At 41.3% G+C, this 21350-nt stretch overlaps 57 non-coding genes across 57 annotated transcripts; all 57 read left to right on the top strand.

Annotated features, from left to right (window-relative positions):
- Positions 1 to 203: 203 nt before the first annotated feature.
- trnai-aau (transfer RNA isoleucine (anticodon AAU)) lies at positions 204 to 277 on the top strand. Its single transcript has one exon. It is a non-coding gene; the product is annotated as a tRNA-Ile (tRNA).
- A 655-nt stretch (positions 278 to 932) lies between these two features.
- trnai-aau (transfer RNA isoleucine (anticodon AAU)) lies at positions 933 to 1006 on the top strand. The gene has a single exon. It is a non-coding gene; the product is annotated as a tRNA-Ile (tRNA).
- A 559-nt stretch (positions 1007 to 1565) lies between these two features.
- Positions 1566 to 1639, top strand: trnai-aau (transfer RNA isoleucine (anticodon AAU)). Its single transcript has one exon. It is a non-coding gene; the product is annotated as a tRNA-Ile (tRNA).
- Positions 1640 to 1819: 180 nt separating this feature from the next.
- On the top strand, positions 1820 to 1892 carry trnar-ucg (transfer RNA arginine (anticodon UCG)). The gene has a single exon. It is a non-coding gene; the product is annotated as a tRNA-Arg (tRNA).
- Positions 1893 to 2122: 230 nt separating this feature from the next.
- trnai-aau (transfer RNA isoleucine (anticodon AAU)) lies at positions 2123 to 2196 on the top strand. The gene has a single exon. It is a non-coding gene; the product is annotated as a tRNA-Ile (tRNA).
- Positions 2197 to 2674: 478 nt separating this feature from the next.
- On the top strand, positions 2675 to 2748 carry trnai-aau (transfer RNA isoleucine (anticodon AAU)). Its single transcript has one exon. It is a non-coding gene; the product is annotated as a tRNA-Ile (tRNA).
- A 559-nt stretch (positions 2749 to 3307) lies between these two features.
- Positions 3308 to 3381, top strand: trnai-aau (transfer RNA isoleucine (anticodon AAU)). The gene has a single exon. It is a non-coding gene; the product is annotated as a tRNA-Ile (tRNA).
- Positions 3382 to 3561: 180 nt separating this feature from the next.
- On the top strand, positions 3562 to 3634 carry trnar-ucg (transfer RNA arginine (anticodon UCG)). The gene has a single exon. It is a non-coding gene; the product is annotated as a tRNA-Arg (tRNA).
- Positions 3635 to 3865: 231 nt separating this feature from the next.
- Positions 3866 to 3939, top strand: trnai-aau (transfer RNA isoleucine (anticodon AAU)). Its single transcript has one exon. It is a non-coding gene; the product is annotated as a tRNA-Ile (tRNA).
- Positions 3940 to 4498: 559 nt separating this feature from the next.
- On the top strand, positions 4499 to 4572 carry trnai-aau (transfer RNA isoleucine (anticodon AAU)). The gene has a single exon. It is a non-coding gene; the product is annotated as a tRNA-Ile (tRNA).
- A 180-nt stretch (positions 4573 to 4752) lies between these two features.
- On the top strand, positions 4753 to 4825 carry trnar-ucg (transfer RNA arginine (anticodon UCG)). Its single transcript has one exon. It is a non-coding gene; the product is annotated as a tRNA-Arg (tRNA).
- Positions 4826 to 5056: 231 nt separating this feature from the next.
- trnai-aau (transfer RNA isoleucine (anticodon AAU)) lies at positions 5057 to 5130 on the top strand. The gene has a single exon. It is a non-coding gene; the product is annotated as a tRNA-Ile (tRNA).
- A 660-nt stretch (positions 5131 to 5790) lies between these two features.
- On the top strand, positions 5791 to 5864 carry trnai-aau (transfer RNA isoleucine (anticodon AAU)). Its single transcript has one exon. It is a non-coding gene; the product is annotated as a tRNA-Ile (tRNA).
- A 180-nt stretch (positions 5865 to 6044) lies between these two features.
- trnar-ucg (transfer RNA arginine (anticodon UCG)) lies at positions 6045 to 6117 on the top strand. The gene has a single exon. It is a non-coding gene; the product is annotated as a tRNA-Arg (tRNA).
- Positions 6118 to 6348: 231 nt separating this feature from the next.
- trnai-aau (transfer RNA isoleucine (anticodon AAU)) lies at positions 6349 to 6422 on the top strand. The gene has a single exon. It is a non-coding gene; the product is annotated as a tRNA-Ile (tRNA).
- A 660-nt stretch (positions 6423 to 7082) lies between these two features.
- On the top strand, positions 7083 to 7156 carry trnai-aau (transfer RNA isoleucine (anticodon AAU)). The gene has a single exon. It is a non-coding gene; the product is annotated as a tRNA-Ile (tRNA).
- Positions 7157 to 7411: 255 nt separating this feature from the next.
- On the top strand, positions 7412 to 7484 carry trnar-ucg (transfer RNA arginine (anticodon UCG)). Its single transcript has one exon. It is a non-coding gene; the product is annotated as a tRNA-Arg (tRNA).
- Positions 7485 to 7715: 231 nt separating this feature from the next.
- Positions 7716 to 7789, top strand: trnai-aau (transfer RNA isoleucine (anticodon AAU)). The gene has a single exon. It is a non-coding gene; the product is annotated as a tRNA-Ile (tRNA).
- Positions 7790 to 8043: 254 nt separating this feature from the next.
- trnar-ucg (transfer RNA arginine (anticodon UCG)) lies at positions 8044 to 8116 on the top strand. The gene has a single exon. It is a non-coding gene; the product is annotated as a tRNA-Arg (tRNA).
- Positions 8117 to 8347: 231 nt separating this feature from the next.
- On the top strand, positions 8348 to 8421 carry trnai-aau (transfer RNA isoleucine (anticodon AAU)). The gene has a single exon. It is a non-coding gene; the product is annotated as a tRNA-Ile (tRNA).
- A 357-nt stretch (positions 8422 to 8778) lies between these two features.
- On the top strand, positions 8779 to 8851 carry trnar-ucg (transfer RNA arginine (anticodon UCG)). The gene has a single exon. It is a non-coding gene; the product is annotated as a tRNA-Arg (tRNA).
- A 230-nt stretch (positions 8852 to 9081) lies between these two features.
- On the top strand, positions 9082 to 9155 carry trnai-aau (transfer RNA isoleucine (anticodon AAU)). The gene has a single exon. It is a non-coding gene; the product is annotated as a tRNA-Ile (tRNA).
- Positions 9156 to 9335: 180 nt separating this feature from the next.
- Positions 9336 to 9408, top strand: trnar-ucg (transfer RNA arginine (anticodon UCG)). Its single transcript has one exon. It is a non-coding gene; the product is annotated as a tRNA-Arg (tRNA).
- Positions 9409 to 9639: 231 nt separating this feature from the next.
- trnai-aau (transfer RNA isoleucine (anticodon AAU)) lies at positions 9640 to 9713 on the top strand. Its single transcript has one exon. It is a non-coding gene; the product is annotated as a tRNA-Ile (tRNA).
- Positions 9714 to 10373: 660 nt separating this feature from the next.
- Positions 10374 to 10447, top strand: trnai-aau (transfer RNA isoleucine (anticodon AAU)). Its single transcript has one exon. It is a non-coding gene; the product is annotated as a tRNA-Ile (tRNA).
- Positions 10448 to 10702: 255 nt separating this feature from the next.
- Positions 10703 to 10775, top strand: trnar-ucg (transfer RNA arginine (anticodon UCG)). The gene has a single exon. It is a non-coding gene; the product is annotated as a tRNA-Arg (tRNA).
- Positions 10776 to 11006: 231 nt separating this feature from the next.
- On the top strand, positions 11007 to 11080 carry trnai-aau (transfer RNA isoleucine (anticodon AAU)). Its single transcript has one exon. It is a non-coding gene; the product is annotated as a tRNA-Ile (tRNA).
- Positions 11081 to 11334: 254 nt separating this feature from the next.
- Positions 11335 to 11407, top strand: trnar-ucg (transfer RNA arginine (anticodon UCG)). The gene has a single exon. It is a non-coding gene; the product is annotated as a tRNA-Arg (tRNA).
- A 231-nt stretch (positions 11408 to 11638) lies between these two features.
- Positions 11639 to 11712, top strand: trnai-aau (transfer RNA isoleucine (anticodon AAU)). Its single transcript has one exon. It is a non-coding gene; the product is annotated as a tRNA-Ile (tRNA).
- Positions 11713 to 12069: 357 nt separating this feature from the next.
- trnar-ucg (transfer RNA arginine (anticodon UCG)) lies at positions 12070 to 12142 on the top strand. The gene has a single exon. It is a non-coding gene; the product is annotated as a tRNA-Arg (tRNA).
- A 230-nt stretch (positions 12143 to 12372) lies between these two features.
- Positions 12373 to 12446, top strand: trnai-aau (transfer RNA isoleucine (anticodon AAU)). The gene has a single exon. It is a non-coding gene; the product is annotated as a tRNA-Ile (tRNA).
- A 180-nt stretch (positions 12447 to 12626) lies between these two features.
- Positions 12627 to 12699, top strand: trnar-ucg (transfer RNA arginine (anticodon UCG)). The gene has a single exon. It is a non-coding gene; the product is annotated as a tRNA-Arg (tRNA).
- A 231-nt stretch (positions 12700 to 12930) lies between these two features.
- Positions 12931 to 13004, top strand: trnai-aau (transfer RNA isoleucine (anticodon AAU)). The gene has a single exon. It is a non-coding gene; the product is annotated as a tRNA-Ile (tRNA).
- Positions 13005 to 13361: 357 nt separating this feature from the next.
- On the top strand, positions 13362 to 13434 carry trnar-ucg (transfer RNA arginine (anticodon UCG)). The gene has a single exon. It is a non-coding gene; the product is annotated as a tRNA-Arg (tRNA).
- A 230-nt stretch (positions 13435 to 13664) lies between these two features.
- On the top strand, positions 13665 to 13738 carry trnai-aau (transfer RNA isoleucine (anticodon AAU)). The gene has a single exon. It is a non-coding gene; the product is annotated as a tRNA-Ile (tRNA).
- Positions 13739 to 13993: 255 nt separating this feature from the next.
- On the top strand, positions 13994 to 14066 carry trnar-ucg (transfer RNA arginine (anticodon UCG)). The gene has a single exon. It is a non-coding gene; the product is annotated as a tRNA-Arg (tRNA).
- Positions 14067 to 14296: 230 nt separating this feature from the next.
- Positions 14297 to 14370, top strand: trnas-acu (transfer RNA serine (anticodon ACU)). Its single transcript has one exon. It is a non-coding gene; the product is annotated as a tRNA-Ser (tRNA).
- A 483-nt stretch (positions 14371 to 14853) lies between these two features.
- trnai-aau (transfer RNA isoleucine (anticodon AAU)) lies at positions 14854 to 14927 on the top strand. The gene has a single exon. It is a non-coding gene; the product is annotated as a tRNA-Ile (tRNA).
- Positions 14928 to 15107: 180 nt separating this feature from the next.
- On the top strand, positions 15108 to 15180 carry trnar-ucg (transfer RNA arginine (anticodon UCG)). The gene has a single exon. It is a non-coding gene; the product is annotated as a tRNA-Arg (tRNA).
- Positions 15181 to 15410: 230 nt separating this feature from the next.
- On the top strand, positions 15411 to 15484 carry trnai-aau (transfer RNA isoleucine (anticodon AAU)). The gene has a single exon. It is a non-coding gene; the product is annotated as a tRNA-Ile (tRNA).
- A 180-nt stretch (positions 15485 to 15664) lies between these two features.
- Positions 15665 to 15737, top strand: trnar-ucg (transfer RNA arginine (anticodon UCG)). Its single transcript has one exon. It is a non-coding gene; the product is annotated as a tRNA-Arg (tRNA).
- Positions 15738 to 15968: 231 nt separating this feature from the next.
- trnai-aau (transfer RNA isoleucine (anticodon AAU)) lies at positions 15969 to 16042 on the top strand. The gene has a single exon. It is a non-coding gene; the product is annotated as a tRNA-Ile (tRNA).
- A 660-nt stretch (positions 16043 to 16702) lies between these two features.
- trnai-aau (transfer RNA isoleucine (anticodon AAU)) lies at positions 16703 to 16776 on the top strand. The gene has a single exon. It is a non-coding gene; the product is annotated as a tRNA-Ile (tRNA).
- A 255-nt stretch (positions 16777 to 17031) lies between these two features.
- Positions 17032 to 17104, top strand: trnar-ucg (transfer RNA arginine (anticodon UCG)). The gene has a single exon. It is a non-coding gene; the product is annotated as a tRNA-Arg (tRNA).
- Positions 17105 to 17335: 231 nt separating this feature from the next.
- Positions 17336 to 17409, top strand: trnai-aau (transfer RNA isoleucine (anticodon AAU)). The gene has a single exon. It is a non-coding gene; the product is annotated as a tRNA-Ile (tRNA).
- A 254-nt stretch (positions 17410 to 17663) lies between these two features.
- On the top strand, positions 17664 to 17736 carry trnar-ucg (transfer RNA arginine (anticodon UCG)). The gene has a single exon. It is a non-coding gene; the product is annotated as a tRNA-Arg (tRNA).
- A 231-nt stretch (positions 17737 to 17967) lies between these two features.
- On the top strand, positions 17968 to 18041 carry trnai-aau (transfer RNA isoleucine (anticodon AAU)). Its single transcript has one exon. It is a non-coding gene; the product is annotated as a tRNA-Ile (tRNA).
- Positions 18042 to 18221: 180 nt separating this feature from the next.
- On the top strand, positions 18222 to 18294 carry trnar-ucg (transfer RNA arginine (anticodon UCG)). Its single transcript has one exon. It is a non-coding gene; the product is annotated as a tRNA-Arg (tRNA).
- A 231-nt stretch (positions 18295 to 18525) lies between these two features.
- On the top strand, positions 18526 to 18599 carry trnai-aau (transfer RNA isoleucine (anticodon AAU)). The gene has a single exon. It is a non-coding gene; the product is annotated as a tRNA-Ile (tRNA).
- Positions 18600 to 18956: 357 nt separating this feature from the next.
- On the top strand, positions 18957 to 19029 carry trnar-ucg (transfer RNA arginine (anticodon UCG)). The gene has a single exon. It is a non-coding gene; the product is annotated as a tRNA-Arg (tRNA).
- Positions 19030 to 19260: 231 nt separating this feature from the next.
- Positions 19261 to 19334, top strand: trnai-aau (transfer RNA isoleucine (anticodon AAU)). The gene has a single exon. It is a non-coding gene; the product is annotated as a tRNA-Ile (tRNA).
- Positions 19335 to 19691: 357 nt separating this feature from the next.
- On the top strand, positions 19692 to 19764 carry trnar-ucg (transfer RNA arginine (anticodon UCG)). Its single transcript has one exon. It is a non-coding gene; the product is annotated as a tRNA-Arg (tRNA).
- A 230-nt stretch (positions 19765 to 19994) lies between these two features.
- On the top strand, positions 19995 to 20068 carry trnai-aau (transfer RNA isoleucine (anticodon AAU)). Its single transcript has one exon. It is a non-coding gene; the product is annotated as a tRNA-Ile (tRNA).
- Positions 20069 to 20323: 255 nt separating this feature from the next.
- On the top strand, positions 20324 to 20396 carry trnar-ucg (transfer RNA arginine (anticodon UCG)). Its single transcript has one exon. It is a non-coding gene; the product is annotated as a tRNA-Arg (tRNA).
- A 231-nt stretch (positions 20397 to 20627) lies between these two features.
- On the top strand, positions 20628 to 20701 carry trnai-aau (transfer RNA isoleucine (anticodon AAU)). The gene has a single exon. It is a non-coding gene; the product is annotated as a tRNA-Ile (tRNA).
- Positions 20702 to 20955: 254 nt separating this feature from the next.
- On the top strand, positions 20956 to 21028 carry trnar-ucg (transfer RNA arginine (anticodon UCG)). The gene has a single exon. It is a non-coding gene; the product is annotated as a tRNA-Arg (tRNA).
- A 231-nt stretch (positions 21029 to 21259) lies between these two features.
- trnai-aau (transfer RNA isoleucine (anticodon AAU)) lies at positions 21260 to 21333 on the top strand. Its single transcript has one exon. It is a non-coding gene; the product is annotated as a tRNA-Ile (tRNA).
- The last annotated feature ends 17 nt before the right edge of the window (positions 21334 to 21350 follow it).

The raw sequence follows: 21350 nt of genomic DNA, 5'->3' as shown, positions 1-21350 counted from the left end.
GGTGAAACCATGAATTGTATCTGCTAGAAGCGTCAATGCTCCCAACACAATGGCATTTCCTTTTGCTTCCTCAATGGGAACTTTGCAACTGAAGATGATAGGCACTCACACTCAGTTGACAGTTTTATGCTGCCTGCATTTTAGAACGTCTTTTGTGGAAAACTGTCTGGATTTAGTGGAGTTGGATGTGACCTTTGAGCATGGGCCGGTTAGCTCAGATGGTTAGAGCGTGGTGCTAATAACGCCAAGGTCATGGGTTCAATCCCCATACTGGCCAACAATATGGAAAGGGTTGAAACGACCTCCAACTATTTAGTGTTATTTGCGCTTAACAAAAGCTTTTATTGCAAGGAAAAGTCCAAAAGAAAGTCAGCTGCTAGTTCATGCTCCCCAAGTTTAATAATCTACCTTCATCCAAAGAATTTTTGTGTGAAAAACCCATCCGTCCTCTCTACTAAAGCCCAGCAAGTAGTTTATCACACCTAAAGACGATCAAAAACTGGTAACATTTTGCTAGGTAACATGCTTGAAAAAAATACAAATGATAATGTATGTTTTCAAAGATTCCACTGTGCCCCAATCGTTTTTCAATTTTACAATAGCACTTGTAAAATGTGAAATTCTTGCTTTCTGCGACCACGTGGCCTAATGGATAAGGCGTCTGACTTAGGATCAGAAGATTCAGGGTTCGAGTCCCTTCGTGGTTGACAATTGCAAGTTCTTCGTGAGAAGCTTGGTGAAACTATGTATTGTATCTGCTGGAAGCGTCAATGCTCCCAACACAATGGCTTTTGCTTCCTCAATGGGAACTTTGCAACTGAAGATGATAGGCACTGACACTCAGTTGACAGTTTTATGCTGCCTGCATTTTAGAACGTCTTTTCTGGAAAACTGTCTGGATTTAGTGGAGTTGGATGAGACCTTTAGGCATGGGCCGGTTAGCTCAGATGGTCAGAGCGTGGTGCTAATAACGCCAAGGTCATGGGTTCAATCCCCATACTGGCCAACAATATGGAAAGGGTTGAAAACGACTTCCAACTATTTAATGTTATTTGCGCTTAACAAAAGCTTTTATTGCAAGGAAAAGTCCAGCAAGTAGTTTATCACACCTAAAGACGATCAAAAACTGGTAACATTTTGCTAGGTAACATGCATGAAAAAAATACAAATGATAATGTATGTTTTCAAAGATTCCTTTGTGCCCCAATCGTTTTTCAATTTTACAATAGCACTTGTAAAATGTGAAAGTCTTGCTTTTTGCGACCACGTGCCCTAATGGACAAGGCGTCTGACTTCGGATCAGAAGATTGAGGGTTCGAGTCTCTTCGTGGTTGAAAATTGCAAGTTCTTTGTAAGAAGCTTGGTGAAACCATGAATTGTATCTGCTAGAAGCGTCAATGCTCCCAACACAATGGCATTTACTTTTGCTTCCTCAATGGGAACTTTGCAACTGAAGATGATAGGCACTCACACTCAGTTGACAGTTTTATTATGCTTGCATTTTAGAATGTCTTTTCTGGAAAACTGTCTGGATTTAGTGGAGTTGGATGAGACCTTTAGGCATGGGCCGGTTAGCTCAGATGGTCAGAGCGTGGTGCTAATAACGCCAAGGTCATGGGTTCAATCCCCATACTGGCCAACAATATGGAAAGGCTAGTTTATCACACCTAAAGATGATCAAAAACTGGTAACATTTTGCTGGGTAACATGCTTGAAAAAAGTACAAATGATAATGTATGTTTTCAAAGATTCCACTGTGCCCCAATCGTTTTTCAATTTTATAATAGCACTTGTAAAATGTGAAAGTCTTGCTTTCTGTGACCACGTGGCCTAATGGACAAGGCGTCTGACTTCGGATCAGAAGATTGAGGGTTCGAGTCCCTTCGTGGTTGAAAATTGGAAGTTCTTCGTAAGAAGCTTGGTGAAGCTATGTATTGTATCTGCTGGAAGCGTCAATGCTCCCAACAAATGACATTTCCTTTTGCTTCCTCAATGGGAACTTTGCAACTGAAGATGATAGGCACTGACACTCAGTTGACAGTTTTATGCTGCCTGCATTTTAGAACGTCTTTTCTGGAAAACTGTCTGGATTTAGTGGAGTTGGATGAGACCTTTAGGCATGGGCCGGTTAGCTCAGATGGTCAGAGCGTGGTGCTAATAACGCCAAGGTCATGGGTTCAATCCCCATACTGGCCAACAATATGGAAAGGCTAGTTTATCACACCTAAAGACGATCAAAAACTGGTAACATTTTGCTGGGTAACATGCTTGAAAAAAGTACAAATGATAAGGTATGTTTTCAAAGATTCCATTGTGCCCCAATCGTTTTTCAATTGTACAATAGCACTTGTAAAATGTGAAAGTCTTGCTTTCTGCGACTACGTGGCCTAATGGACAAGGAGTCTGACTTCGGATCAGAAGATTGAGGGTTCGAGTCCCTTCGTGGTTGAAAATTGAAAGTTCGTCGAAAGAAGCTTGGTGAAACCATGAATTGTGTCTGCTAGAAGCGTCAATGCTCCCAACACAATGGCTTTTGCTTCCTCAATGGGAACTTTGCAACTGAAGATGATAGGCACTCACACTCAGTTGACAGTTTTATGCTGCCTGCATTTTAGAACGTCTTTTCTGGAAAACTGTCTGGATTTAGTGGAGTTGGATGAGACCTTTAGGCATGGGCCGGTTAGCTCAGATGGTCAGAGCGTGGTGCTAATAACGCCAAGGTCATGGGTTCAATCCCCATACTGGCCAACAATATGGAAAGGGTTGAAAACGACTTCCAACTATTTAATGTTATTTGCGCTTAACAAAAGCTTTTATTGCAAGGAAAAGTCCAGCAAGTAGTTTATCACACCTAAAGACGATCAAAAACTGGTAACATTTTGCTAGGTAACATGCATGAAAAAAATACAAATGATAATGTATGTTTTCAAAGATTCCTTTGTGCCCCAATCGTTTTTCAATTTTACAATAGCACTTGTAAAATGTGAAAGTCTTGCTTTTTGCGACCACGTGCCCTAATGGACAAGGCGTCTAACTTCGGATCAGAAGATTGAGGGTTCTAGTCTCTTCGTGGTTGAAAATTGCAAGTTCTTTGTAAGAAGCTTGGTGAAACCATGAATTGTATCTGCTAGAAGCGTCAATGCTCCCAACACAATGGCATTTACTTTTGCTTCCTCAATGGAAACTTTGCAACTGAAGATGATAGGCACTCACACTCAGTTGACAGTTTTATGCTGCCTGCATTTTAGAACGTCTTTTCTGGAAAACTGTCTGGATTTAGTGGAGTTGGATGAGACCTTTAGGCATGGGCCGGTTAGCTCAGATGGTCAGAGCGTGGTGCTAATAACGCCAAGGTCATGGGTTCAATCCCCATACTGGCCAACAATATGGAAAGGCTAGTTTATCACACCTAAAGACGATCAAAAACTGGTAACATTTTGCTGGGTAACATGCTTGAAAAAAGTACAAATGATAATGTATGTTTTCAAAGATTCCACTGTGCCCCAATCGTTTTTCAATTTTATAATAGCACTTGTAAAATGTGAAAGTCTTGCTTTCTGTGACCACGTGGCCTAATGGACAAGGCGTCTGACTTCGGATCAGAAGATTGAGGGTTCGAGTCCCTTCGTGGTTGAAAATTGGAAGTTTGTCGAAAGAAGCTTGGTGAAACCATGAATTGTATCTTCTAGAAGCGTCAATGCTCCCAACACAATGGCATTTACTTTTGCTTCCTCAATGGGAACTTTGCAACTGAAGATGATAGGCACTCACACTCAGTTGACAGTTTTATGCTGCCTGCATTTTAGAACGTCTTTTCTGGAAAACTGTCTGGATTTAGTGGAGTTGGATGAGACCTTTAGGCATGGGCCGGTTAGCTCAGATGGTCAGAGCGTGGTGCTAATAACGCCAAGGTCATGGGTTCAATCCCCATACTGGCCAACAATATGGAAAGGGTTGAAAACGACTTCCAACTATTTAATGTTATTTGCGCTTAACAAAAGCTTTTATTGCAAGGAAAAGTCCAGCAAGTAGTTTATCACACCTAAAGACGATCAAAAACTGGTAACATTTTGCTAGGTAACATGCATGAAAAAAATACAAATGATAATGTATGTTTTCAAAGATTCCTTTGTGCCCCAATCGTTTTTCAATTTTACAATAGCACTTGTAAAATGTGAAAGTCTTGCTTTTTGCGACCACGTGCCCTAATGGACAAGGCGTCTGACTTCGGATCAGAAGATTGAGGGTTCGAGTCTCTTCGTGGTTGAAAATTGCAAGTTCTTTGTAAGAAGCTTGGTGAAACCATGAATTGTATCTGCTAGAAGCGTCAATGCTCCCAACACAATGGCATTTACTTTTGCTTCCTCAATGGGAACTTTGCAACTGAAGATGATAGGCACTCACACTCAGTTGACAGTTTTATGCTGCCTGCATTTTAGAACGTCTTTTCTGGAAAACTGTCTGGATTTAGTGGAGTTGGATGAGACCTTTAGGCATGGGCCGGTTAGCTCAGATGGTCAGAGCGTGGTGCTAATAACGCCAAGGTCATGGGTTCAATCCCCATACTGGCCAACAATATGGAAAGGCTAGTTTATCACACCTAAAGATGATCAAAAACTGGTAACATTTTGCTGGGTAACATGCTTGAAAAAAGTACAAATGATAATGTATGTTTTCAAAGATTCCACTGTGCCCCAATCGTTTTTCAATTTTATAATAGCACTTCTAAAATGTGAAAGTCTTGCTTTCTGTGACCACGTGGCCTAATGGACAAGGCGTCTGACTTCGGATCAGAAGATTGAGGGTTCGAGTCCCTTCGTGGTTGAAAATTGGAAGTTCGTCGAAAGAAGTTTGGTGAAACCATGAATTGTATCTGCTAGAAGCGTCAATGCTCCCAACACAATGGCATTTCCTTTTGCTTCCTCAATGGGAACTTTGCAACTGAAGATGGTAGGCACTCACACTCAGTTGACAGTTTTATGCTGCCTGCATTTTAGAACGTCTTTTGTGGAAAACTGTCTGGATTTAGTGGAGTTGGATGTGACCTTTGAGCATGGGCCGGTTAGCTCAGATGGTTAGACCGTGGTGCTAATAACGCCAAGGTCATGGGTTCAATCCCCATACTGGCCAACAATATGGAAAGGGTTGAAACGACCTCCAACTATTTAGTGTTATTTGCGCTTAACAAAAGCTTTTATTGCAAGGAAAAGTCCAAAAGAAAGTCAGCTGCTAGTTCATGCTCCCCAGGTTTAATAATCTACCTTCATCCAAAGAATTTTTGTGTGAAAAACCCATCCGTCCTCTCTACTAAAGCCCAGCAAGTAGTTTATCACACCTAAAGACGATCAAAAACTGGTAACATTTTGCTAGGTAACATGCTTGAAAAAAATACAAATGATAATGTATGTTTTCAAAGATTCCACTGTGCCCCAATCGTTTTTCAATTTTACAATAGCACTTGTAAAATGTGAAATTCTTGCTTTCTGCGACCACGTGGCCTAATGGATAAGGCGTCTGACTTAGGATCAGAAGATTCAGGGTTCGAGTCCCTTCGTGGTTGAAAATTGGAAGTTTGTCGAAAGAAGCTTGGTGAAACCATGAATTGTATCTGCTAGAAGCGTCAATGCTCCCAACAAATGACATTTCCTTTTGCTTCTTCAATGGGAACTTTACAACTGAAGATGATAGGCACTGACACTCAGTTGACAGTTTTATGCTGCCTGCATTTTAGAACGTCTTTTTTGGAAAACTGTCTGGATTTAGTGGAGTTGGATGAGACCTTTAGGCATGGGCTGGTTAGCTCAGATGGTCAGAGCGTGGTGCTAATAACGCCAAGGTCATGGGTTCAATCCCCATACTGGCCAACAATATGGAAAGGCTAGTTTATCACACCTAAAGACGATCAAAAACTGGTAACATTTTGCTGGGTAACATGCTTGAAAAAAGTACAAATGATAATGTATGTTTTCAAAGATTCCACTGTGCCCCAATCGTTTTTCAATTTTATAATAGCACTTGTAAAATGTGAAAGTCTTGCTTTCTGTGACCACGTGGCCTAATGGACAAGGCGTCTGACTTCGGATCAGAAGATTGAGGGTTCGAGTCCCTTCGTGGTTGAAAATTGAAAGTTCGTCGAAAGAAGCTTGGTGAAACCATGAATTGTATCTGCTAGAAGCGTCAATGCTCCCAACACAATGGCATTTCCTTTTGCTTCCTCAATGGGAACTTTGCAACTGAAGATGATAGGCACTGACACTCAGTTGACAGTTTTATGCTGCCTGCATTTTAGAACGTCTTTTGTGGAAAACTGTCTGGATTTAGTGGAGTTGGATGTGACCTTTGAGCATGGGCCGGTTAGCTCAGATGGTTAGAGCGTGGTGCTAATAACGCCAAGGTCATGGGTTCAATCCCCATACTGGCCAACAATATGGAAAGGGTTGAAACGACCTCCAACTATTTAGTGTTATTTGCGCTTAACAAAAGCTTTTATTGCAAGGAAAAGTCCAAAAGAAAGTCAGCTGCTAGTTCATGCTCCCCAAGTTTAATAATCTACCTTCATCCAAAGAATTTTTGTGTGAAAAACCCATCCGTCCTCTCTACTAAAGCCCAGCAAGTAGTTTATCACACCTAAAGACGATCAAAAACTGGTAACATTTTGCTAGGTAACATGCTTGAAAAAATACAAATGATAATGTATGTTTTCAAAGATTCCACTGTGCCCCAATCGTTTTTCAATTTTACAATAGCACTTGTAAAATGTGAAATTCTTGCTTTCTGCGACCACGTGGCCTAATGGATAGGGCGTCTGACTTAGGATCAGAAGATTCAGGGTTCGAGTCCCTTCGTGGTTGACAATTGCAAGTTCTTCGTGAGAAGCTTGGTAAAACCATGAATTGTATCTGCTAGAAGCGTCAATGCTCCCAACACAATGGCATTTCCTTTTGCTTCCTCAATGGGAACTTTGCAACTGAAGATGATAGGCACTCACACTCAGTTGACAGTTTTATGCTGCTTGCATTTTAGAATGTCTTTTCTGGAAAACTGTCTGGATTTAGTGGAGTTGGATGAGACCTTTAGGCATGGGCCGGTTAGCTCAGATGGTCAGAGCGTGGTGCTAATAACGCCAAGGTCATGGGTTCAATCCCCATACTGGCCAACAATATGGAAAGGGTAGAAAACAACCTCCAACTATTTAGTGTTATTTGCGCTTAACAAAAGCTTTTATTGCAAGGAAAAGTCCAGCAAGTAGTTTATCACACCTAAAGACGATCAAAAACTGGTAACATTTTGCTAGGTAACATGCTTGAAAAAAGTACAAATGATAATGTATGTTTTCAAAGATTCCACTGTGCCCCAATCGTTTTTCAATTTTATAATAGCACTTGTAAAATGTGAAAGTCTTGCTTTCTGTGACCACGTGGCCTAATGGACAAGGCGTCTGACTTCGGATCAGAAGATTGAGGGTTCGAGTCCCTTCGTGGTTGAAAATTGGAAGTTTGTCGAAAGAAGCTTGGTGAAACCATGAATTGTATCTGCTAGAAGCGTCAATGCTCCCAACACAATGGCATTTCCTTTTGCTTCCTCAATGGGAACTTTGCAACTGAAGATGATAGGCACTCACACTCAGTTGACAGTTTTATGCTGCTTGCATTTTAGAATGTCTTTTCTGGAAAACTGTCTGGATTTAGTGGAGTTGGATGAGACCTTTAGGCATGGGCCGGTTAGCTCAGATGGTCAGAGCGTGGTGCTAATAACGCCAAGGTCATGGGTTCAATCCCCATACTGGCCAACAATATGGAAAGGGTAGAAAACAACCTCCAACTATTTAGTGTTATTTGCGCTTAACAAAAGCTTTTTTGCAAGGAAAAGTCCAGCAAGTAGTTTATCACACCTAAAGACGATCAAAAACTGGTAACATTTTGCTAGGTAACATGCTTGAAAAAAATACAAATGATAAGGTATGTTTTCAAAGATTCCACTGTGCCCCAATCGTTTTTCAATTTTACAATAGCACTTGTAAAATGTGAAAGTCTTGCTTTCTGCGACCACGTGGCCTAATGGACAAGGCGTCTGACTTCGGATCAGAAGATTGAGGGTTCGAGTCCCTTCGTGGTTGAAAATTGGAAGTTCGTCGAAAGAAGCTTGGTGAAACCATGAATTGTATCTGCTAGAAGCGTCAATGCTCCCAACACAATGGCATTTCCTTTTGCTTCCTCAATGGGAACTTTGCAACTGAAGATGGTAGGCACTCACACTCAGTTGACAGTTTTATGCTGCCTGCATTTTAGAACGTCTTTTGTGGAAAACTGTCTGGATTTAGTGGAGTTGGATGTGACCTTTGAGCATGGGCCGGTTAGCTCAGATGGTTAGAGCGTGGTGCTAATAACGCCAAGGTCATGGGTTCAATCCCCATACTGGCCAACAATATGGAAAGGGTTGAAACGACCTCCAACTATTTAGTGTTATTTGCGCTTAACAAAAGCTTTTATTGCAAGGAAAAGTCCAAAAGAAAGTCAGCTGCTAGTTCATGCTCCCCAAGTTTAATAATCTACCTTCATCCAAAGAATTTTTGTGTGAAAAACCCATCCGTCCTCTCTACTAAAGCCCAGCAAGTAGTTTATCACACCTAAAGACGATCAAAAACTGGTAACATTTTGCTAGGTAACATGCTTGAAAAAAATACAAATGATAAGGTATGTTTTCAAAGATTCCACTGTGCCCCAATCGTTTTTCAATTTTACAATAGCACTTGTAAAATGTGAAAGTCTTGCTTTCTGCGACCACGTGGCCTAATGGACAAGGCGTCTGACTTCGGATCAGAAGATTGAGGGTTCGAGTCCCTTCGTGGTTGACAATTGCAAGTTCTTCGTAAGAAGCTTGGTGAAACTATGTATTGTATCTGCTGGAAGCGTCAATGCTCCCAACAAATGACATTTCCTTTTGCTTCTTCAATGGGAACTTTACAACTGAAGATGATAGGCACTGACACTCAGTTGACAGTTTTATGCTGCCTGCATTTTAGAACGTCTTTTTTGGAAAACTGTCTGGATTTAGTGGAGTTGGATGAGACCTTTAGGCATGGGCTGGTTAGCTCAGATGGTCAGAGCGTGGTGCTAATAACGCCAAGGTCATGGGTTCAATCCCCATACTGGCCAACAATATGGAAAGGCTAGTTTATCACACCTAAAGACGATCAAAAACTGGTAACATTTTGCTGGGTAACATGCTTGAAAAAAGTACAAATGATAATGTATGTTTTCAAAGATTCCACTGTGCCCCAATCGTTTTTCAATTTTATAATAGCACTTGTAAAATGTGAAAGTCTTGCTTTCTGTGACCACGTGGCCTAATGGACAAGGCGTCTGACTTCGGATCAGAAGATTGAGGGTTCGAGTCCCTTCGTGGTTGAAAATTGAAAGTTCGTCGAAAGAAGCTTGGTGAAACCATGAATTGTATCTGCTAGAAGCGTCAATGCTCCCAACACAATGGCATTTCCTTTTGCTTCCTCAATGGGAACTTTGCAACTGAAGATGATAGGCACTGACACTCAGTTGACAGTTTTATGCTGCCTGCATTTTAGAACGTCTTTTGTGGAAAACTGTCTGGATTTAGTGGAGTTGGATGTGACCTTTGAGCATGGGCCGGTTAGCTCAGATGGTTAGAGCGTGGTGCTAATAACGCCAAGGTCATGGGTTCAATCCCCATACTGGCCAACAATATGGAAAGGGTTGAAACGACCTCCAACTATTTAGTGTTATTTGCGCTTAACAAAAGCTTTTATTGCAAGGAAAAGTCCAAAAGAAAGTCAGCTGCTAGTTCATGCTCCCCAAGTTTAATAATCTACCTTCATCCAAAGAATTTTTGTGTGAAAAACCCATCCGTCCTCTCTACTAAAGCCCAGCAAGTAGTTTATCACACCTAAAGACGATCAAAAACTGGTAACATTTTGCTAGGTAACATGCTTGAAAAAATACAAATGATAATGTATGTTTTCAAAGATTCCACTGTGCCCCAATCGTTTTTCAATTTTACAATAGCACTTGTAAAATGTGAAATTCTTGCTTTCTGCGACCACGTGGCCTAATGGATAGGGCGTCTGACTTAGGATCAGAAGATTCAGGGTTCGAGTCCCTTCGTGGTTGACAATTGCAAGTTCTTCGTGAGAAGCTTGGTAAAACCATGAATTGTATCTGCTAGAAGCGTCAATGCTCCCAACACAATGGCATTTCCTTTTGCTTCCTCAATGGGAACTTTGCAACTGAAGATGATAGGCACTCACACTCAGTTGACAGTTTTATGCTGCTTGCATTTTAGAATGTCTTTTCTGGAAAACTGTCTGGATTTAGTGGAGTTGGATGAGACCTTTAGGCATGGGCCGGTTAGCTCAGATGGTCAGAGCGTGGTGCTAATAACGCCAAGGTCATGGGTTCAATCCCCATACTGGCCAACAATATGGAAAGGGTAGAAAACAACCTCCAACTATTTAGTGTTATTTGCGCTTAACAAAAGCTTTTATTGCAAGGAAAAGTCCAGCAAGTAGTTTATCACACCTAAAGACGATCAAAAACTGGTAACATTTTGCTAGGTAACATGCTTGAAAAAAGTACAAATGATAATGTATGTTTTCAAAGATTCCACTGTGCCCCAATCGTTTTTCAATTTTATAATAGCACTTGTAAAATGTGAAAGTCTTGCTTTCTGTGACCACGTGGCCTAATGGACAAGGCGTCTGACTTCGGATCAGAAGATTGAGGGTTCGAGTCCCTTCGTGGTTGAAAATTGGAAGTTTGTCGAAAGAAGCTTGGTGAAACCATGAATTGTATCTGCTAGAAGCGTCAATGCTCCCAACACAATGGCATTTCCTTTTGCTTCCTCAATGGGAACTTTGCAACTGAAGATGATAGGCACTCACACTCAGTTGACAGTTTTATGCTGCTTGCATTTTAGAATGTCTTTTCTGGAAAACTGTCTGGATTTAGTGGAGTTGGATGAGACCTTTAGGCATGGGCCGGTTAGCTCAGATGGTCAGAGCGTGGTGCTAATAACGCCAAGGTCATGGGTTCAATCCCCATACTGGCCAACAATATGGAAAGGGTAGAAAACAACCTCCAACTATTTAGTGTTATTTGCGCTTAACAAAAGCTTTTTTGCAAGGAAAAGTCCAGCAAGTAGTTTATCACACCTAAAGACGATCAAAAACTGGTAACATTTTGCTAGGTAACATGCTTGAAAAAAATACAAATGATAAGGTATGTTTTCAAAGATTCCACTGTGCCCAAATCGTTTTTCAATTTTACAATAGCACTTGTAAAATGTGAAAGTCTTGCTTTCTGCGACCACGTGGCCTAATGGACAAGGCGTCTGACTTCGGATCAGAAGATTGAGGGTTCGAGTCCCTTCGTGGTTGACAATTGCAAGTTCTTCGTAAGAAGCTTGGTGAAACTATGTATTGTATCTGCTGGAAGCGTCAATGCTCCCAACACAATGGCATTTCCTTTTGCTTCCTCAATGGGAACTTTGCAACTGAAGATGGTAGGCACTCACACTCAGTTGACAGTTTTATGCTGCCTGCATTTTAGAACGTCTTTTGTGGAAAACTGTCTGGATTTAGTGGAGTTGGATGTGACCTTTGAGCATGGGCCGGTTAGCTCAGATGGTTAGAGCGTGGTGCTAATAACGCCAAGGTCATGGGTTCAATCCCCATACTGGCCAACAATATGGAAAGGGTTGAAACGACCTCCAACTATTTAGTGTTATTTGCGCTTAACAAAAGCTTTTATTGCAAGGAAAAGTCCAAAAGAAAGTCAGCTGCTAGTTCATGCTCCCCAAGTTTAATAATCTACCTTCATCCAAAGAATTTTTGTGTGAAAAACCCATCCGTCCTCTCTACTAAAGCCCAGCAAGTAGTTTATCACACCTAAAGACGATCAAAAACTGGTAACATTTTGCTAGGTAACATGCTTGAAAAAAATACAAATGATAAGGTATGTTTTCAAAGATTCCACTGTGCCCCAATCGTTTTTCAATTTTACAATAGCACTTGTAAAATGTGAAAGTCTTGCTTTCTGCGACCACGTGGCCTAATGGACAAGGCGTCTGACTTCGGATCAGAAGATTGAGGGTTCGAGTCCCTTCGTGGTTGACAATTGCAAGTTCTTCGTAAGAAGCTTGGTGAAACTATGTATTGTATCTGCTGGAAGCGTCAATGCTCCCAACAAATGACATTTCCTTTTGCTTCTTCAATGGGAACTTTACAACTGAAGATGATAGGCACTGACACTCAGTTGACAGTTTTATGCTGCCTGCATTTTAGAACGTCTTTTTTGGAAAACTGTCTGGATTTAGTGGAGTTGGATGAGACCTTTAGGCATGGGCTGGTTAGCTCAGATGGTCAGAGCGTGGTGCTAATAACGCCAAGGTCATGGGTTCAATCCCCATACTGGCCAACAATATGGAAAGGCTAGTTTATCACACCTAAAGATGATCAAAAACTGGTAACATTTTGCTGGGTAACATGCTTGAAAAAAGTACAAATGATAATGTATGTTTTCAAAGATTCCACTGTGCCCCAATCGTTTTTCAATTTTATAATAGCACTTCTAAAATGTGAAAGTCTTGCTTTCTGTGACCACGTGGCCTAATGGACAAGGCGTCTGACTTCGGATCAGAAGATTGAGGGTTCGAGTCCCTTCGTGGTTGAAAATTGGAAGTTCGTCGAAAGAAGTTTGGTGAAACCATGAATTGTATCTGCTAGAAGCGTCAATGCTCCCAACACAATGGCATTTCCTTTTGCTTCCTCAATGGGAACTTTGCAACTGAAGATGGTAGGCACTCACACTCAGTTGACAGTTTTATGCTGCCTGCATTTTAGAACGTCTTTTGTGGAAAACTGTCTGGATTTAGTGGAGTTGGATGTGACCTTTGAGCATGGGCCGGTTAGCTCAGATGGTTAGAGCGTGGTGCTAATAACGCCAAGGTCATGGGTTCAATCCCCATACTGGCCAACAATATGGAAAGGGTTGAAACGACCTCCAACTATTTAGTGTTATTTGCGCTTAACAAAAGCTTTTATTGCAAGGAAAAGTCCAAAAGAAAGTAAGCTGCTAGTTCATGCTCCCCAAGTTTAATAATCTACCTTCATCCAAAGAATTTTTGTGTGAAAAACCCATCCGTCCTCTCTACTAAAGCCCAGCAAGTAGTTTATCACACCTAAAGACGATCAAAAACTGGTAACATTTTGCTAGGTAACATGCTTGAAAAAAATACAAATAATAAGGTATGTTTTCAAAGATTCCACTGTGCCCCAATCGTTTTTCAATTTTACAATAGCACTTGTAAAATGTGAAAGTCTTGCTTTCTGCGACCACGTGGCCTAATGGACAAGGCGTCTGACTTCGGATCAGAAGATTGAGGGTTCGAGTCCCTTCGTGGTTGACAATTGCAAGTTCTTCGTAAGAAGCTTGGTGAAACTATGTATTGTATCTGCTGGAAGCGTCAATGCTCCCAACAAATGACATTTCCTTTTGCTTCTTCAATGGGAACTTTACAACTGAAGATGATAGGCACTGACACTCAGTTGACAGTTTTATGCTGCCTGCATTTTAGAACGTCTTTTCTGGAAAACTGTCTGGATTTAGTGGAGTTGGATGAGACCTTTAGGCATGGGCCGGTTAGCTCAGATGGTCAGAGCGTGGTGCTAATAACGCCAAGGTCATGGGTTCAATCTCCATACTGGCCAACAATATGGAAAGGGTAGAAAACAACCTCCAACTATTTAGTGTTATTTGCGCTTAACAAAAGCTTTTATTGCAAGGAAAAGTCCAGCAAGTAGTTTATCACACCTAAAGACGATCAAAAACTGGTAACATTTTGCTAGGTAACATGCTTGAAAAAAATACAAATGATAAGGTATGTTTTCAAAGATTCCACTGTGCCCCAATCGTTTTTCAATTTTACAATAGCACTTGTAAAATGTGAAAGTCTTGCTTTCTGCGACCACGTGGCCTAATGGACAAGGCGTCTGACTTCGGATCAGAAGATTGAGGGTTCGAGTCCCTTCGTGGTTGACAATTGCAAGTTCTTCGTAAGAAGCTTGGTGAAACTATGTATTGTATCTGCTGGAAGCGTCAATGCTCCCAACAAATGACATTTCCTTTTGCTTCTTCAATGGGAACTTTACAACTGAAGATGATAGGCACTGACACTCAGTTGACAGTTTTATGCTGCCTGCATTTTAGAACGTCTTTTTTGGAAAACTGTCTGGATTTAGTGGAGTTGGATGAGACCTTTAGGCATGGGCCGGTTAGCTCAGATGGTCAGAGCGTGGTGCTACTAACGCCAAGGTCATGGGTTCAATCCCCATACTGGCCAACAATATGGAAAGGCTAGTTTATCACACCTAAAGACGATCAAAAACTGGTAACATTTTGCTAGGTAACATGCATGAAAAAAATACAAATGATAATGTATGTTTTCAAAATTCCTTTGTGCCCCAATCGTTTTTCAATTTTACAATAGCACTTGTAAAATGTGAAAGTCTTGCTTTTTGCGACCACGTGCCCTAATGGACAAGGCGTCTGACTTCGGATCAGAAGATTGAGGGTTCGAGTCTCTTCGTGGTTGAAAATTGCAAGTTCTTTGTAAGAAGCTTGGTGAAACCATGAATTGTATATGCTAGAAGCGTCAATGCTCCCAACACAATGGCATTTACTTTTGCTTCCTCAATGGGAACTTTGCAACTGAAGATGATAGGCACTCACACTCAGTTGACAGTTTTATGCTGCTTGCATTTTAGAATGTCTTTTCTGGAAAACTGTCTGGATTTAGTGGAGTTGGATGAGACCTTTAGGCATGGGCCGGTTAGCTCAGATGGTCAGAGCGTTGTGCTAATAACGCCAAGGTCATGGGTTCAATCCCCATACTGGCCAACAATATGGAAAGGCTAGTTTATCACACCTAAAGACGATCAAAAACTGGTAACATTTTGCTAGGTAACATGCTTGAAAAAAATACAAATGATAAGGTATGTTTTCAAAGATTCCACTGTGCCCCAATCGTTTTTCAATTTTACAATAGCACTTGTAAAATGTGAAAGTCTTGCTTTCTGCGACCACGTGGCCTAATGGACAAGGCGTCTGACTTCGGATCAGAAGATTGAGGGTTCGAGTCCCTTCGTGGTTGACAATTGCAAGTTCTTCGTAAGAAGCTTGGTGAAACTATGTATTGTATCTGCTGGAAGCGTCAATGCTCCCAACAAATGACATTTCCTTTTGCTTCTTCAATGGGAACTTTACAACTGAAGATGATAGGCACTGACACTCAGTTGACAGTTTTATGCTGCCTGCATTTTAGAACGTCTTTTTTGGAAAACTGTCTGGATTTAGTGGAGTTGGATGAGACCTTTAGGCATGGGCTGGTTAGCTCAGATGGTCAGAGCGTGGTGCTAATAACGCCAAGGTCATGGGTTCAATCCCCATACTGGCCAACAATATGGAAAGGCTAGTTTATCACACCTAAAGACGATCAAAAACTGGTAACATTTTGCTGGGTAACATGCTTGAAAAAAGTACAAATGATAATGTATGTTTTCAAAGATTCCACTGTGCCCCAATCGTTTTTCAATTTTATAATAGCACTTGTAAAATGTGAAAGTCTTGCTTTCTGTGACCACGTGGCCTAATGGACAAGGCGTCTGACTTCGGATCAGAAGATTGAGGGTTCGAGTCCCTTCGTGGTTGAAAATTGAAAGTTCGTCGAAAGAAGCTTGGTGAAACCATGAATTGTATCTGCTAGAAGCGTCAATGCTCCCAACACAATGGCATTTCCTTTTGCTTCCTCAATGGGAACTTTGCAACTGAAGATGATAGGCACTGACACTCAGTTGACAGTTTTATGCTGCCTGCATTTTAGAACGTCTTTTGTGGAAAACTGTCTGGATTTAGTGGAGTTGGATGTGACCTTTGAGCATGGGCCGGTTAGCTCAGATGGTTAGAGCGTGGTGCTAATAACGCCAAGGTCATGGGTTCAATCCCCATACTGGCCAACAATATGGAAAGGGTTGAAACGACCTCCAACTATTTAGTGTTATTTGCGCTTAACAAAAGCTTTTATTGCAAGGAAAAGTCCAAAAGAAAGTCAGCTGCTAGTTCATGCTCCCCAAGTTTAATAATCTACCTTCATCCAAAGAATTTTTGTGTGAAAAACCCATCCGTCCTCTCTACTAAAGCCCAGCAAGTAGTTTATCACACCTAAAGACGATCAAAAACTGGTAACATTTTGCTAGGTAACATGCTTGAAAAAATACAAATGATAATGTATGTTTTCAAAGATTCCACTGTGCCCCAATCGTTTTTCAATTTTACAATAGCACTTGTAAAATGTGAAATTCTTGCTTTCTGCGACCACGTGGCCTAATGGATAGGGCGTCTGACTTAGGATCAGAAGATTCAGGGTTCGAGTCCCTTCGTGGTTGACAATTGCAAGTTCTTCGTGAGAAGCTTGGTAAAACCATGAATTGTATCTGCTAGAAGCGTCAATGCTCCCAACACAATGGCATTTCCTTTTGCTTCCTCAATGGGAACTTTGCAACTGAAGATGATAGGCACTCACACTCAGTTGACAGTTTTATGCTGCTTGCATTTTAGAATGTCTTTTCTGGAAAACTGTCTGGATTTAGTGGAGTTGGATGAGACCTTTAGGCATGGGCCGGTTAGCTCAGATGGTCAGAGCGTGGTGCTAATAACGCCAAGGTCATGGGTTCAATCCCCATACTGGCCAACAATATGGAAAGGGTAGAAAACAACCTCCAACTATTTAGTGTTATTTGCGCTTAACAAAAGCTTTTATTGCAAGGAAAAGTCCAGCAAGTAGTTTATCACACCTAAAGACGATCAAAAACTGGTAACATTTTGCTAGGTAACATGCTTGAAAAAAGTACAAATGATAATGTATGTTTTCAAAGATTCCACTGTGCCCCAATCGTTTTTCAATTTTATAATAGCACTTGTAAAATGTGAAAGTCTTGCTTTCTGTGACCACGTGGCCTAATGGACAAGGCGTCTGACTTCGGATCAGAAGATTGAGGGTTCGAGTCCCTTCGTGGTTGAAAATTGGAAGTTTGTCGAAAGAAGCTTGGTGAAACCATGAATTGTATCTGCTAGAAGCGTCAATGCTCCCAACACAATGGCATTTCCTTTTGCTTCCTCAATGGGAACTTTGCAACTGAAGATGATAGGCACTCACACTCAGTTGACAGTTTTATGCTGCTTGCATTTTAGAATGTCTTTTCTGGAAAACTGTCTGGATTTAGTGGAGTTGGATGAGACCTTTAGGCATGGGCCGGTTAGCTCAGATGGTCAGAGCGTGGTGCTAATAACGCCAAGGTCATGGGTTCACTCCCCATACTGGCCAACAATATGGAAAGGGTAGAAAACAACCTCCAACTATTTAGTGTTATTTGCGCTTAACAAAAGCTTTTTTGCAAGGAAAAGTCCAGCAAGTAGTTTATCACACCTAAAGACGATCAAAAACTGGTAACATTTTGCTAGGTAACATGCTTGAAAAAAATACAAATGATAAGGTATGTTTTCAAAGATTCCACTGTGCCCCAATCGTTTTTCAATTTTACAATAGCACTTGTAAAATGTGAAAGTCTTGCTTTCTGCGACCACGTGGCCTAATGGACAAGGCGTCTGACTTCGGATCAGAAGATTGAGGGTTCGAGTCCCTTCGTGGTTGAAAATTGGAAGTTCGTCGAAAGAAGCTTGGTGAAACCATGAATTGTATCTGCTAGAAGCGTCAATGCTCCCAACACAATGGCATTTCCTTTTGCTTCCTCAATGGGAACTTTGCAACTGAAGATGGTAGGCACTCACACTCAGTTGACAGTTTTATGCTGCCTGCATTTTAGAACGTCTTTTTTGGAAAACTGTCTGGATTTAGTGGAGTTGGATGAGACCTTTAGGCATGGGCTGGTTAGCTCAGATGGTCAGAGCGTGGTGCTAATAACGCCAAGGTCATGGGTTCAATCCCCATACTGGCCAACAATATGGAAAGGCTAGTTTATCACACCTAAAGATGATCAAAAACTGGTAACATTTTGCTGGGTAACATGCTTGAAAAAAGTACAAATGATAATGTATGTTTTCAAAGATTCCACTGTGCCCCAATCGTTTTTCAATTTTATAATAGCACTTCTAAAATGTGAAAGTCTTGCTTTCTGTGACCACGTGGCCTAATGGACAAGGCGTCTGACTTCGGATCAGAAGATTGAGGGTTCGAGTCCCTTCGTGGTTGAAAATTGGAAGTTCGTCGAAAGAAGTTTGGTGAAACCATGAATTGTATCTGCTAGAAGCGTCAATGCTCCCAACACAATGGCATTTCCTTTTGCTTCCTCAATGGGAACTTTGCAACTGAAGATGGTAGGCACTCACACTCAGTTGACAGTTTTATGCTGCCTGCATTTTAGAACGTCTTTTGTGGAAAACTGTCTGGATTTAGTGGAGTTGGATGTGACCTTTGAGCATGGGCCGGTTAGCTCAGATGGTTAGAGCGTGGTGCTAATAACGCCAAGGTCATGGGTTCAATCCCCATACTGGCCAACAATATGGAAAGGGTTGAAACGACCTCCAACTATTTAGTGTTATTTGCGCTTAACAAAAGCTTTTATTGCAAGGAAAAGTCCAAAAGAAAGTCAGCTGCTAGTTCATGCTCCCCAAGTTTAATAATCTACCTTCATCCAAAGAATTTTTGTGTGAAAAACCCATCCGTCCTCTCTACTAAAGCCCAGCAAGTAGTTTATCACACCTAAAGACGATCAAAAACTGGTAACATTTTGCTAGGTAACATGCTTGAAAAAAATACAAATGATAAGGTATGTTTTCAAAGATTCCACTGTGCCCCAATCGTTTTTCAATTTTATAATAGCACTTCTAAAATGTGAAAGTCTTGCTTTCTGTGACCACGTGGCCTAATGGACAAGGCGTCTGACTTCGGATCAGAAGATTGAGGGTTCGAGTCCCTTCGTGGTTGAAAATTGGAAGTTCATCGAAAGAAGTTTGGTGAAACCATGAATTGTATCTGCTAGAAGCGTCAATGCTCCCAACACAATGGCATTTCCTTTTGCTTCCTCAATGGGAACTTTGCAACTGAAGATGGTAGGCACTCACACTCAGTTGACAGTTTTATGCTGCCTGCATTTTAGAACGTCTTTTGTGGAAAACTGTCTGGATTTAGTGGAGTTGGATGTGACCTTTGAGCATGGGCCGGTTAGCTCAGATGGTCACAGCGTGGTGCTAATAACGCCAAGGTCATGGGTTCAATCCCCATACTGGCCAACAATATGGAAAGGGTTGAAACGACCTCCAACTATTTAGTGTTATTTGCGCTTAACAAAAGCTTTTATTGCAAGGAAAAGTCCAAAAGAAAGTAAGCTGCTAGTTCATGCTCCCCAAGTTTAATAATCTACCTTCATCCAAAGAATTTTTGTGTGAAAAACCCATCCGTCCTCTCTACTAAAGCCCAGCAAGTAGTTTATCACACCTAAAGACGATCAAAAACTGGTAACATTTTGCTAGGTAACATGCTTGAAAAAAATACAAATAATAAGGTATGTTTTCAAAGATTCCACTGTGCCCCAATCGTTTTTCAATTTTACAATAGCACTTGTAAAATGTGAAAGTCTTGCTTTCTGCGACCACGTGGCCTAATGGACAAGGCGTCTGACTTCGGATCAGAAGATTAAGGGTTCGAGTCCCTTCGTGGTTGACAATTGCAAGTTCTTCGTAAGAAGCTTGGTGAAACTATGTATTGTATCTGCTGGAAGCGTCAATGCTCCCAACAAATGACATTTCCTTTTGCTTCTTCAATGGGAACTTTACAACTGAAGATGATAGGCACTGACACTCAGTTGACAGTTTTATGCTGCCTGCATTTTAGAACGTCTTTTCTGGAAAACTGTCTGGATTTAGTGGAGTTGGATGAGACCTTTAGGCATGGGCCGGTTAGCTCAGATGGTCAGAGCGTGGTGCTAATAACGCCAAGGTCATGGGTTCAATCTCCATACTGGCCAACAATATGGAAAGGGTAGAAAACAACCTCCAACTATTTAGTGTTATTTGCGCTTAACAAAAGCTTTTATTGCAAGGAAAAGTCCAGCAAGTAGTTTATCACACCTAAAGACGATCAAAAACTGGTAACATTTTGCTAGGTAACATGCTTGAAAAAAATACAAATGATAAGGTATGTTTTCAAAGATTCCACTGTGCCCCAATCGTTTTTCAATTTTACAATAGCACTTGTAAAATGTGAAAGTCTTGCTTTCTGCGACCACGTGGCCTAATGGACAAGGCGTCTGACTTCGGATCAGAAGATTGAGGGTTCGAGTCCCTTCGTGGTTGACAATTGCAAGTTCTTCGTAAGAAGCTTGGTGAAACCATGAATTGTATCTGCTAGAAGCGTCAATGCTCCCAACACAATGGCATTTCCTTTTGCTTCCTCAATGGGAACTTTGCAACTGAAGATGATAGGCACTCACACTCAGTTGACAGTTTTATGCTGCTTGCATTTTAGAATGTCTTTTCTGGAAAACTGTCTGGATTTAGTGGAGTTGGATGAGACCTTTAGGCATGGGCCGGTTAGCTCAGATGGTCAGAGCGTGGTGCTAATAACGCCAAGGTCATGGGTTCACTCCCCATACTGGCCAACAATATGGAAAGGGTAGAAAACAACCTCCAACTATTTAGTGTTATTTGCGCTTAACAAAAGCTTTTTTGCAAGGAAAAGTCCAGCAAGTAGTTTATCACACCTAAAGACGATCAAAAACTGGTAACATTTTGCTAGGTAACATGCTTGAAAAAAATACAAATGATAAGGTATGTTTTCAAAGATTCCACTGTGCCCCAATCGTTTTTCAATTTTACAATAGCACTTGTAAAATGTGAAAGTCTTGCTTTCTGCGACCACGTGGCCTAATGGACAAGGCGTCTGACTTCGGATCAGAAGATTGAGGGTTCGAGTCCCTTCGTGGTTGAAAATTGGAAGTTCGTCGAAAGAAGCTTGGTGAAACCATGAATTGTATCTGCTAGAAGCGTCAATGCTCCCAACACAATGGCATTTCCTTTTGCTTCCTCAATGGGAACTTTGCAACTGAAGATGGTAGGCACTCACACTCAGTTGACAGTTTTATGCTGCCTGCATTTTAGAACGTCTTTTTTGGAAAACTGTCTGGATTTAGTGGAGTTGGATGAGACCTTTAGGCATGGGCTGGTTAGCTCAGATGGTCAGAGCGTGGTGCTAATAACGCCAAGGTCATGGGTTCAATCCCCATACTGGCCAACAATATGGAAAGGCTA

The sequence above is a fragment of the Pungitius pungitius genome, chromosome 21, assembly GCF_949316345.1.
Source record: "Pungitius pungitius chromosome 21, fPunPun2.1, whole genome shotgun sequence".
NCBI lineage: Eukaryota > Metazoa > Chordata > Actinopteri > Perciformes > Gasterosteidae > Pungitius > Pungitius pungitius.
This window is presented reverse-complemented; position numbering and strand designations above follow the sequence as displayed.